This window comes from Labrus mixtus, chromosome 19 (assembly GCF_963584025.1).
Source record: "Labrus mixtus chromosome 19, fLabMix1.1, whole genome shotgun sequence".
Classification (NCBI taxonomy): Eukaryota; Metazoa; Chordata; class Actinopteri; order Labriformes; family Labridae; genus Labrus; species Labrus mixtus.
The window spans coordinates 6,801,036-6,814,181 of NC_083630.1; positions in this window are offsets into that span (position 1 = coordinate 6,801,036).

Here is a 13,146-nt window from a genome sequence, read left to right on the forward strand (position 1 = left end):
GATCTCTGTGAATGGGAGGGGAATGCATTGATTTGATGAATGAGTGCATATTTGTGGGAGTACTGGTGGCCAATGTGCAGTCTGGTGCGAGAAGTTATTTTTGTGGCTAGAACTTGACAACAAAGCCTTTAGCTCTAAGCGTAGACTGCTAGAATCACAGCTCAGTGAGAGGCTAGCACAGATGTTACTCTCTCATATTGTCTTCATCTAGAGGATAAGAGTCTCTTACTGTGGCATTTCTAGTATTTGGAATGTGATACACAGTTCATATCTGTTGTGTTTTTATTTGAGTATCCTGATATAAATTCTGATTAAACATGACAACATCATCGACATAACGAGACATCTTTTACATAACGAAACAGTTTGTATATTTTAACTTAGCTTAATTAACTCTTAGCTGTGAGAAGCTGCCGTTGAAGCTCAAACTGTGAAGGCGTCTGTCAAGAAGGTGAACGTATAACCTATGTCAGAGTTTGGGTTTTACAGCAACTTCCCCGAAGCTCAAATATCTGAACCCAAAGTTATTCAGGCTGTGTTGCTATAGCCGGGTGTTGCACCATGCCCCATTCCCATACACAAAGACATGTACATATGTTGCCAATGTGCTTTCCAGTTTATAAAAGTCTTAAGTTGGCCAATATAATCTTTTAAAAATAACCAATTAATAGTTCTACTAGAACCATAAAGTTTGACATCAAACATAGGTGTTTTATGGTAAAAAGTAAATATCATTTGTATGTACGACTTACTATTGGTTGCCATGATGTGGTTTCTACTTCAAAGAAAACTGCTTAATTTTTTAAGTTCCCATAAATTTTCCTCATCCATAATGGCCACTCCATTTATGATGGCTATATAACTTTAATTAAACACACCCATGTGTGGCTGCTACAAGCACTTAACACGGAACAGCAACAATATGACCTGCTAACAGACATGTGAGGGAGAAGTGGGAGGCTTGGACCTTTCTAGGGTTTCAGAGGTCAGTCGGTCTGCTGAAAGGACTGGAGAAGTGAGAGTACTTAGAGGTTAATTCTTTTTATGTGGTTATAAGAAGAAAACTGAGTCAATAAGAGCAGTTAGTGAATCCACATGCTGTTCTTACTGCTTTTGGATCTCTGAACACTGAGAAAGTGAGAAGCTCCAAACTTTAACTGAAAGTAATCAGTTTCAGAAGAAAAAAACATGTTTTGTGCTTTTACCAAAAAGAAGAGAAAAGAGAGCTTTTAGTATGTAAGTGAAACTTGTTACAAGCAGCTTGTTTTTATGTTTTTACCCTGTAAGTGACAAAGCAGAAATGCATTACCTAAATGTCCGGTATGTTAAGGGCTTCATTTCCAATATTTTTTTCTCCTTCTGTACATGTTCTGGTATTGACATTCATTAATACCTCCAGTGTCTGAGAAAAAGCCCCCTGCTTTAAAGGCAGTTTCACAGGGGTTAAATGTTACACATAACAGCAGACGCGTATTAAAAGTATTTAGGTATCTAAAGGAATTTATAGAGGGCACAATACTGCTACATTTACAGATTATCTCAGCCTCTTTAATTCTGTTCTATTGCATCATTTTTATGGGACGGGGCAGGGATCGCTTAAGGGCAAGGCTGGGGGATGGAGTGGAGCGTGGTATAAGTCCTGTGCAAGTATTCACATGCTCAGAAAGCAGGCAAGCATAATAAAAAATGGCTCACTAATCATTTCAATACAGCACCAAGGCAGGCATGCAGGCAGGCAGGATGGCTTCATGAACCACAGGAACACACATGCAATACAACAGGTGTTATTCATGTAACCTAAAGGGACAGTGTGAGAAGATCGGATAAGATAAAAGAGAAGAATAAGAGGAAGGAAGCAAAAGAAAGAGACAAAGTCAGAGTGGTTGTGTTCTGTAGAGAGAGACAAAGATTGAACTGCGTTACATCAGAGATTACTAAGAAGAAGGTAGTGTGCTTTTATAAGATGATCCTGTTTTAGACTCTGAGACACCTCATTTAGATAACTGGAGGAGGGAGCTGCTGTCATCTCAAGGGGAATCTTGCTCCTAATTTCCCCTGGAATCACAAACAGCTGTTGTTTAAACTAGATCACATCACTGTCACATGGCTGCGGGGGCCTGGAGAAGCAGCTCCGCAGCTACTCCCGACTGTCACCACCCGATAGCCATTTTTAACGCTGATCCCTTTCAGGTACTTTAATGTTCTCACTGCCCCGTGAGACAGTGGGGGTGGAAGATGTTGCAAAGGGAAATCTGAGAATGAGAAATATGTATTTCTTTAATAAGCTCTGACCTGAGCCCAAAAGGACACATAAGCCTGCAGTAGGAGTCCAGCTAATAAAGACGGGATCTGTTATGTCGTCTCTATGCTTTTTTCCCTTTTCTTCCTGACTCAGGTTGTAAGGGCCCCGTCTCGTTCCTTTCCTTCCCAGGATCCCACGCTCATGCCATGTGTTGTTGCTGATCACAAACATATGGTTTAATTTCTGCAGACGGCTAGCAGACATAACAGAAAACACAGTCACAAACTGAGATCGTTTTTTAAAATTTGTGTGAGGATATAGTAAGTTTTTCAGGGTGTCATCCAAAATGACCACTTTATATTATCAAAAATATGAATTCATTTTCATTGTTTGAACTTGCGGATGTACCAACAAACAATTGAAGCTCATAAATTGATAGTTAGTCATGTTGAAAGTCCCTTGTCCCCACTGAGGAATGTTAAAGAGATGATACAAACTTTACAAACTGCCTTAGCTGAGCTTGTATATTGAACAACTTTCAACCATGTCAAAGCCTTATATATGCAGATGTTCATTAATCCACGACAAGAAGGGAAACTCACTTCATTATGAATTCTGGAGCTCTACTCGAACAGGAAAAGATCTGACGTAGTCAGTATTGAATCTTGTTGCTTTAAGCCTTCTAAGAGATGTTTTTTGTCCATTGTTAATTACACCAAATTCAACATTTTTGTCTGTATACTTCTGGGATATATAGAGCTTGTGTTTACGGCTTCAAAAAGTATTTTACTATCAATAATGAATGGTTATTTCTTTAGAACAACAGATCAGATTTTGGCCTTATATCTGGTTTTAGCTCTGAAGTTAGGAAGGCTAATTAACCACGACTGTTAAAGCTCAAAACGTAAAACAATCAAATATCATTCCTTAGGCTTACTTAGTATACAGAGGAAAAGAAGTCTCTGTGGAGAGCCCACCTTACCTCGACAACTTACAGTTACCATTCTGACAACGGTGTCCTCTAAATAATACTGCACATAATTATGGTGTACTCCAGCTAGCCTAAAGGCTTTTACTGTAAACATAGCTTGTATTTACACATCTGACGGTTGAAGGACAGCAAGACAGATTCAGAGAGACGGACAAAATACAAGTGTGTGTGTGTCTGTTTGTGTGTGTGTGTGTGTGTGTGTGTGTGTGTGTGTGCGTGTAACAGAGAGAGAGGGATGGCAGCACGCTGGAGTGATCCTCTGCACACCACACGGTCCAGAAGACAGACACGAGTGTAAAGAAGCAGAAATGTAAATGAGTGTGTCCACCCATCCAAGGCCGAGTTTAAAGCTTGTACACACGTGAACTTTAAATACCATCCACCCGGCTCTCTCCCACTGCCCGTCTGCCAGTGCTTATCTTAACAAAGGGCAGCGGACCAAACTCTTTAGTCATTGATTATATGATTATACTGGCTCGGTGTGTGGCTGCGTCATTCTGAAGCAAGTCTCACGAGGAGTCCTTTTTCAGAAATGTGAGATGTGTGTGGGTCAGTGTGAGTGGGTGTGTTGTGTGTATGTTTGAATGTTGGCTCCTGTTTATTTCACATATATGTTACATCACCAGCATTGTTTCAGAGAATCTACCTACTATCCATGTTTTATGAAGAAACGGTATAGCACTATTTGTACAACAAGGCTATGAATCTTAAAACTTACATTTTCTCCAGGATTATAACAAAAACAATTTTTCCAGCTTTGTATTTCGACCCCCTGAACTGAACAACACTGCTGTTGTGCGATGCTCATCGCCTGCCTATTGTGTGGGATCTCCCCGCTGCGCTGATCACAAAGTAAGAGACAAATCATCAGGTGAGTCAGAGTGAGAAGCATTCCTGCATCAACAGTTCCACTGTGAGCCTGAGAGTTACCACACAGTGAGAGCCACAATCACACACACATACACACACACACATACAAACTCTGCAGGTGTGCCATAAATTAAGTGCATGAGTAACTGTCTAGAAGAAGGAAAGAAAAAAAAGCGGTCCAAAGAGACATAAAATGCCAGCACACACTCGTAAACAGATGTCTGAAGGTCTCCCTCACACATACACACCTACATTCTAGTGGTATGTTTTTATGCATAAATGTGTTTGTTTGTGTAATGTAAAGTAAAAATGAGTACAGATTTAGACTAAGATATCGTTCTTTCAGCCACTGTTGTTGGATAAAAGTATGTATAGAAGGACGTGGTGTTAATACACTTCATGTTCTGTTCTAAGACCACCCAGAATTGGATACAGTTTATGGCTTGTGTATATAGTTACTTCTGCCACTATTTACCATGAAACAACACATGGGAGTTAGGCGTGTTGTTTAAAGCATAAAACATGTGTTTGAAGGTTTTTTTATTAGTTGCCATGGTAATAAATTCATGTTCAATCCACTACTTACCTGTGAATATCTCTTTCTCAGTCACTTGGCTTATTTTCACTGCAGGGTTTTAGTGCATCTTTCTGCAGTTGAGAGCGTGCATGCATGCCCCACTGTATCACTTTGTTACAAGGTGGCCTGTCCATGCCAGTGACACAGAAATAATTCAAAAATGGCTTCCCGGTAGCAGTCACAGGGGAATGTGGCAGAAGGCAGTGGCAACTTGACAGTCCGGTTCTTGCGTCGGTGTGTGACGAGCCAGACCAAAAGGTCACAGACTTCAAAGCCTGGAAGCAGCTTCAAAACAGAGCTCCGCACCTCTGACAGCCACATAATGTTTGTTTAAAGTGTGTGTATACCTGCATGTGTGTGTTTGTGAATGTGTGGGTTGTGCCTTATCAGACAGGAAAATTTTGAAATGTGGGTGTTAATGGAAGTCTGCCAAAACAAAGTTTGCTTTATGTTGATGGGTCAACAATAAAAACACTTTGATAACTGTGTTTTACTGTAAGAGGGCGTGCTAAAGAAAGAGATTTAAAGTGAAAAGACCTGAGGACAGGAAGCAACGGTTAGATTTGTATTCAATAGTGAGTTTTTCCCAGATGTGAGCAGTCATTTTGTCAGAGTTGCCCCAATTCTTGCCTGTGCATATTTCATTTTGGAAAAAAATTGATGGGGAGAAAGAAAGAAAGCGTTGGTGCACTTGACATCCTGTGACCTGCTGCAAGTTTGGCATGCTCTCGCTCTCAGGAAACTTGATTGAAAAAAAGTCAAAAGAATGTTTATCTGTGAACATGCGTGGGTTTGTATACCTAAATATTCCTGGCTGCAGCCAAGGGAAGCTTTTCTTTACAGACAGATGCAATCGATACACAGACTTCAGCACTGACTCGCTGTGTCAAAACTCTGCAAAGTCACATTTAACTTGGGCCCGCACTTTATTTTTTCGAGGACTATGAGAAATTAATTTGTAAGCCTGACACAAATAAACAGCTCATGCATAAATATGCCCATAACTTTAAGACAAAAGGAGAACAGCTCTATCTTGGTTGCAAGGGGGGGATTTCTTTCCTTATCAAAGCAACACAGGGCAAGATTAAAGAGTCAAAATCCTCCCCACGTGTGTGTGCACAGTGTGTACTGTGTGTGTATTCGCTCCTGCATGCCTGCCCCCGGACGTTCTCTCTCCTTCTCCTCCCTCCCTCTCGTCACTCTCCCCGTAGCATTAGGAGTTAGCTGCCAGGCTCTCCTCTTTAGCATCCATCCATCCCTCCATCCGTACCCCTGGAGGAGTCTGTATTAATCAGTCCTTTTTTTTTTTTTTGAAGGGGGTCCTGCTACAGTAGCTGTTTGGCTTCCTCCCATTTGTTACCATGCAGATGTGGCCTACAGTGAAGCCACATCAATCCTTATACAGTGGAATTACACGGACAATCAATAACATTCAATAACAGCAGGCCATTTGCCCATCGGCCTGTCCACTCTTTCATCCCACCCACTGACAATGGCCTCTAGTTTGTGTGCATACTGCATAGATTAAAGAGTATGCTGCCAGAAAAAACAACAAAGCTCGACAAAACACTTTTTTGCAGAGCTAATTTAGTTTAAAAGTTGTACAAGACATAAACGTATAGATTAGCTATTTTTCGTGCCATTTGCTATTTTCACTTTGTAAAAACAAATTCATAATTTTTTTTTTTAAATGCTCCCAGATAAAACGAAGCAACCTGTTCTGGAAAAAGTAGAAAAAACTGTACCGATATACCTGTGCATTATCTTTCCCATGATAAACAAAACAACAACAATCTTGTAAAAATAGTTTTCATTTGCTAAACTTCTTTCATCCTGAAAAGGATAATGCCTTAAAATGATTTCTCTTACCTTTAGAAATGTTCCTGCAGGTACACAAATATCTGAAACATTAAAAGACATATACCCTCAGAAGCCTAAAATTAAGGAAGTAAGGGCAGTAGGTTGATTGAAAAAAAATCAATCATATCCATAATTTACTCTAAGTAGATGTTATCTCCCATAGCAACAGGTACAACGCAGATGCATGAATGACAGGCTGTTAGCAGTTATTGAAAGCTTAAAGATCAGAATTGAAATATAGATTAATTAGTTTAATTCATAAGTAGTCAATGATTTAGAAATATGCCTAACATTGCTTTCAGCACATTACAAAATGTATCAGTCATTTTTTTAAATTATCTATTAGCTTTATTTATTTAATATTTTTTAAAGGCTAGATAGAGACATGACATTTAGGTGGACGGAGTGTAGATGCATGCTGCAGGATACCGGGAGTTAGAGTCAAACCTTAGGCCATTACATCAAGAACTGAGCCGCTGTATCTAAAATATCAAACCTCCACAGCTATAGATGCAAAACACATAATATACACAAGTTTGAACTCATGTCATTATGATGTTAATGTTAACACAATGAACTTAACAGATCAAAATAAACATAAACAATCCTCTTACTGCCCCAATATGTAAATTCATGAGCTTCCTAATACTAGCCTCCTACTCTCTGCTACACTGGGTCCAAATCAAGCTGTCAGCAAGTGTGCCAATGTGACCAGAGGGCGTCACCACACATACGGCACTGAGCTACGAACACACACTACCTCATGCTGTGGGTTTACAGTGGCTGCCAAAGGCCAGAGACGAAAAGGAGCACGGAGGGTACACGGAGAGAAAATGTGGGACAGAAAGATGCAAAGAGAAGGTGAGGAAAAAGAGAAAAAGGAAAATTGGAAGTAGGATTTGGTGCACGGAAGAGAGGGAGTAAGAGAGAGGATGAAGAGAGGAGGTTGGAGATGGCAGGAGGGCAGCATGCAGATTTGCCCAGGACCTGACTGGCATATTCTTGGATGGCTAACAGACGGAGAAAGAGACGGAGGAGGGAGGGGTTGGGGAGCCGGGGAAAGTTAGGGCCCTCAGGATGTTCTGTCCCATTGCCAGCCCCAGAAGTGTGGCTGGGAGATAGCAGGCCCACGTGCAGTGATGTAGTGTACACACAAACATACACACTCATGGTCTGACAGTAGAAATGGAGAGATGGAGCAATGCATGGATCGAGACGGATAAGAGAAATAGTGCTGGAAAGATGTAGCTATATTATAGGTATAAAAGACACTGAACAAAGACATGGACGGGAGAGTTTTCAGGTTTGCTCTGTAGCTGATTGACGGCATATGCACTCATATAAACATTATTCAAGTGAGGTGAGCTACTCCACAATTTGGTAAACCCAAAATGTAGCTACATCTTCAGTCAGGTCAGCTGTCTTCCTCTGCCTTGCTCTCTCCATCTGTATCCTCCACTCTCATTGGCAATGTAGAGTAGAGGAGCTTGAGGCCATGTGTGCAGGTTTGGGCCAATTACAGGGATTCTCATCAGTGCTGGGCTGACTTGCTGCAGGCTCCGTGCACACAGACCAGCCGAGGGTCCACATGGGTCAACCCTGTACCCCTCACATCTCTACGCAATGAGCATACCTAGGAGATGCACCACTGCTGGTTTGGCAGAAGTGGTATAAAAGACAAAGAGAAAAATTGTGCTCTTTTCTGCAAAAAAAAAAAAACCCATGGTATTACCTTTCAACAAAGGACAAAATGATGGATTCAAAATATTTCGACAAAGGCTGTGCTAACCAACTTAAGTGGTTGAAAATTGTACAAATACTTCAGCTCCACATTGAGAAATGCTCTTGCCTGCAGTGCATTGATATCAATCTCAGGCTTAATGGGCGTCTCCAACTTGACTATTGTTTGATGGACATGCAACATCAAAAAGAGTTATGCATTGCAGATGTAAAGAAGTGTTCTCCATCAGAAGCTAAGTTGCATAAGCCTTGAGATTTTTCATATAAATGCATCTTATACAGCCCTCTCTTAACCCAAGAAGGAAAAGCAAACGTGGAGACCTGGTGAGTGAGGCATAACTCCTGCAGAAAAGGTGGCCAAGGTGCCATGCCAGTAAAATTAGAAATGTTTGCTGTTGGATGGATTACTCAAATAATGTAAGGTGTATAGACGTTGACTGTAAGGGATACTGTACACACACAGACCCAACATCCTGAATTACTCCTCTCAGACTTCAGCCCAACCCTTTTTGTGGAAGAGGACAACCAGATGTATACACCCAGATTTTTAATCCTAAAATGTATGCACAATGTGTTTTGCTTTTGTATGGCTGCTGGCACATCATAGCGCTTGACATACTTCAGTGGCAGCTGACTTAGAGGAGTGTTTATAAAGTCATTTTCCTTTGACAACATTAAACTCTGCAAAAAGGTGTCTCCTTGGTGCAAGGTGACATGATACTGAAATGAAACAAGTCATGACCCAATTAGACTGAGCAAGCAATTGGTGATAAACTGTCACAAGATTAATCTGTTCTGGTCAATCACTAACTACACGAGTGAAAACAATAACCTGAGAGGACCACCAGATGAAGACATGCAAAGCAACATCACAATTTAACAATATTTTCTTCATAGAAATTAGATATATTATAACGAAAAAGTAATTAATGTACAAGCTTATAATCCACATCTGCAGATGACTTCATCAAGGTTCACTTCCTCCGTTAACCTGCAGGTTAATATGAAGGGTGCTGCACTCGGTCCTTAACAACAGCAGCAACAGCAATACTGCAAGTATACACTTTATTCAGCCATAATTACCAGCTTGGAGGGATATTCGGCTGAGAAAGTGGATTAAGCATGACCAAATCTTCTTAAGTGGTTAGAAAATCAAAGCGCACTGACATTGGCTCCGGGATGAAAGGCTTGGCCGAGGTTCGTGAACTAGCACCGACACCGGGAAGGTTTTTTTTTTTTTTTTTTGTCAAATGATCTGCTTTATACTACCAGAACTTTGAACAGTGCTGGTCTGTGTGTATGCTACTGAAACAAATTCTCAAACATGGCCTGGAACTGTGTGACTTGGAGAAGAAACCAAACTTGTGGCCTGTTTGGCGCGGTTGCAGCAGCGCAGCCCTGAAAGTGGATTGTGCTGGTGCTGTGGATTAGCAGAAGGCAGCAGCAGGCAGTGTGTGTGTGTGTGTGTGTATATGTGTGTGAATAAAGTATGTGTACATGTCTGTGTGTTGGTGCTGGAGGCTAGCGTGTGGTGAGGAGGGAGATTCACACCTCTATGCACGCTGCTGAAAACCTGCTAACCGTTGCATTTACAACTCTCAGTATGGTGAGGTAAACACATTTTTAGTGAGCCCCCCCCCCCCTCCTCTTTCCCTCTGGAAGATCTTTTAAAGGAAAACCAGCTAAAACATCCAAAAGCACCACTATAGAAGAGGGTTCATCGTTGCCCCTAAAACAAGCATTATGGACCGCCAAATGATGCTTGTTGATGCAAACATCCCCTGATAACATCATGTGGACTTGACAAAAATGGAGAACAAATTCTGTGAGGTCACAGTCAGCAGAGAAACTAGCAATGATGTACCCGCTGTGATACTGCTAATTCTTTAAACTCTAATTTAAGTGCTCTGGATTTTATTAAAACCATAATATAAATACTCATGGGTTTTAGTTCTCCTATGAGAAGAAAAATGACTACCAGACCCAGATTTCTATCCCACAATGCATTTGGGGTTGTTAGTTGAAGAGGAGGGAAGGCAGACAGGGGAAGCTTTAAATCTGTGTCAAAAAGAGAGACATTAGACCCGTGCAAGACGTTCATTTAGGGAACCTGGTGTGGAGGTAGGTATGTCGATGGCCCATTAATTACAATAATCACATCGTAGGTGTTAGAATAATTCATTAACTCAGATTTAGTTAAGGCTCTATTTAATAAGTCCTTGTTGGTCAGGAGAATAAGAGACAGGAGAGAGGAAGGTGGGAGGGAGACAGAGATAGAAAGAAAGAAAAGGAGGGGAAGCTAGAGAGAGAGAGATACGGGGTGCCTATTAAACTACAAGGCCTGGATTGTCAATTTGTGTTTGAGCGTTCCACTGGGGCAACTGTTTCATCCCTTTTAAGAGATATATCATTTTATAAAAGACCAAAGGGAGGGAAAAGGAGACAAAAACCGGGGGGATGGAGGGGTGGTGCTGATACAAGGGAGGGATGGATGGAGGGAGTTACGGAGGAGGGGTGGTTGGTTAGGGAATCAGTTTTGCCTACTATATTTAACTGACCCATAAATCTGTTTTTAAATTCCCCTCCATTTAAAAACGCCCAGGCGAACTGAAGAGGAGTGAAGACAGGGAAAGGGAGGGTTTTTCTTTTTCGCATCGGCTGTTAAGTACCACAATCCATGCATAGCCGGCGCTACATTTATCCTAACAATGTAATTGGTCCAGCTCCCTTGGCTGGTGGCTCAGTTACTGGCCCTCCCTCAGGCCTCCCAATGTGTGTGTAAGTGTGTGTGTTTGTGTGTGTGTGTGAGTTTGCGTGCGCAACCAAGGCCCTCCCTTCAGCCCTCAAATGAAAAGAAATCCCTTGCATCCATTGAGACAGACGCTCACTGGGGGGCATGGCAGCTAGGCTAATGTGGCTAATGCTAACATAAACTGTACACACCTGCTAACAACCTCACTGCAGGGCTGCTGTGTGTTGGTGTGCGTGTGGGTCTGTGGGTGGGGGTGTGTGTTTGTGTGTGTATGTCTGTGGGTGGGGGTGTGTGTCTGTGTGTGTGTGTGTGGGTACTAGTCGGTTGGGAGTGGGATTGGTGATTGCACCATAGGCAACAGATGAAAAGCAAACAAGATGGACTCACACCAACACAACTGCATACGAACACATTAACACAAACATAGCCAGAGTCCCCCCCCCTCCAAACTGTCTGTCTCCACCTCCCTTTTTGTCTCTCTCTCTGACACACGCATACAGTACACACACATCTACACACACACACACTGCATTGAGCCTTGGTGCAATTACGAGGAAGAGGACAAAAGATTCACAGACAGAAGCAACATAAGGGTCGGCTCGCTGTTTCACCTGGAGCTAAATATCCAAAGCAGAGGGGAGTCAGAGAGGAGAGGGGAGGGAGGTGTGTTAGAGGAGGGAGAAGAAGACAGAGATGAAGGGAGTAAGAAGGGGTGGGGGGGGGGGGGGCATGAGCCAAAGAGCAGAAGAGAGGGGTAAAGAGAGGGGAAGGCAGGTGGTTCATCACAATTGTGAGGTTTGATGGGAATTTTTAAGTTTTGTTGATAATTTTCACATCAACATTTCTTTTTAGAATTTCTCTTGTAGCTTTTTAAGATTTTATCGAAAATGTTTTGGAAGATCAAATACAGAGGTGAGTCGTGAGGATAGTTATTGATTTACTACAAGTAGATAAAAGCAAGAAGAGAAAATGAGAAGATGATGAGAAAGAGGGCAGTCAAGAAGGCTCAGCAATAAGTATAGATGTTGGATATGTGTGAGGAACAAGAGGGAGGTGAGAGTGTGGAAGAAGAGCGAGAGATTGGGAGGTGGGGGGGGGAGGAGAAGAGAGGAGCTGCATAATGAAGTGCTGGGCTAATTTGGAGAACTCCAGCTGGCTGGAGCCAGAGGGCCCGAGCTTCCAGAACATCTGAAGCACCTTTATGCCACACACACATGCAAGAAAACACACACATGCACAAAAACTACGGCTTTTACCCTGACATGCGTGTGACATCACAACCTGTGTGCAACAATACACACTTTATAAAGGAAACACCACACACTCCTTTTTGACTTCAACCTGTTCTGCAGGCTTATTTGAGCCACACATACACACATTCACACACATAAAACAAACACAAAAACATCAATACATTGGTGTGGTGGGATGTTGTGCGTATGTGCCTGTGGTGATGTTTGGGTAGGGGATTAATAAGGTGTGGGAGTTGGTTGATTCTCTTGAGCCTACGTGTGTTTATGTGTGTGCATGTATGTTATGGAGTCACTAGAATGAAGAATGCTGCTACCAGTGTATTTTATTTCCATACTGTTCCTGCTTCACAGTGATGAAAGATGAGAAGATTAGAAGTACAATACAATACAATATAACATTTTCCATTCAAATCATTTCTTGTGAATATCTCACTGTGGATTAAAATGCATACATTGTCTAAATGTGATTGTTATTGTGAGGGCACTGGACATTTTCTCAGAAATGAAATATTCAAATAAGTAGCAAAAAATGATTTCCATTCAAACAGATTCAAGAGATACAAAACTAACAACGCATTGTTGTGATCTGCTTCTACTGCACGTGAAAGCAACTGTGTTAGCTGTGCAGGCCACAATGAAAGCCAGTGATGACCATATACTGAAGCAAATGCAATCTATTCCTGCCAAAGTCTTCACTATAAGTCACTTTAAAACTACTATTCCTGCTCGGTTGTACATTGTTATTCACTAGAAGAACAACAACTGCTGAAATGGGAAATTATTAACAGGTGTATGTACACTAAGTAGCATAGTCACTATTAGCGCTTTCACACTTCCAGAAAACTCCTGAAAAACTCCTGA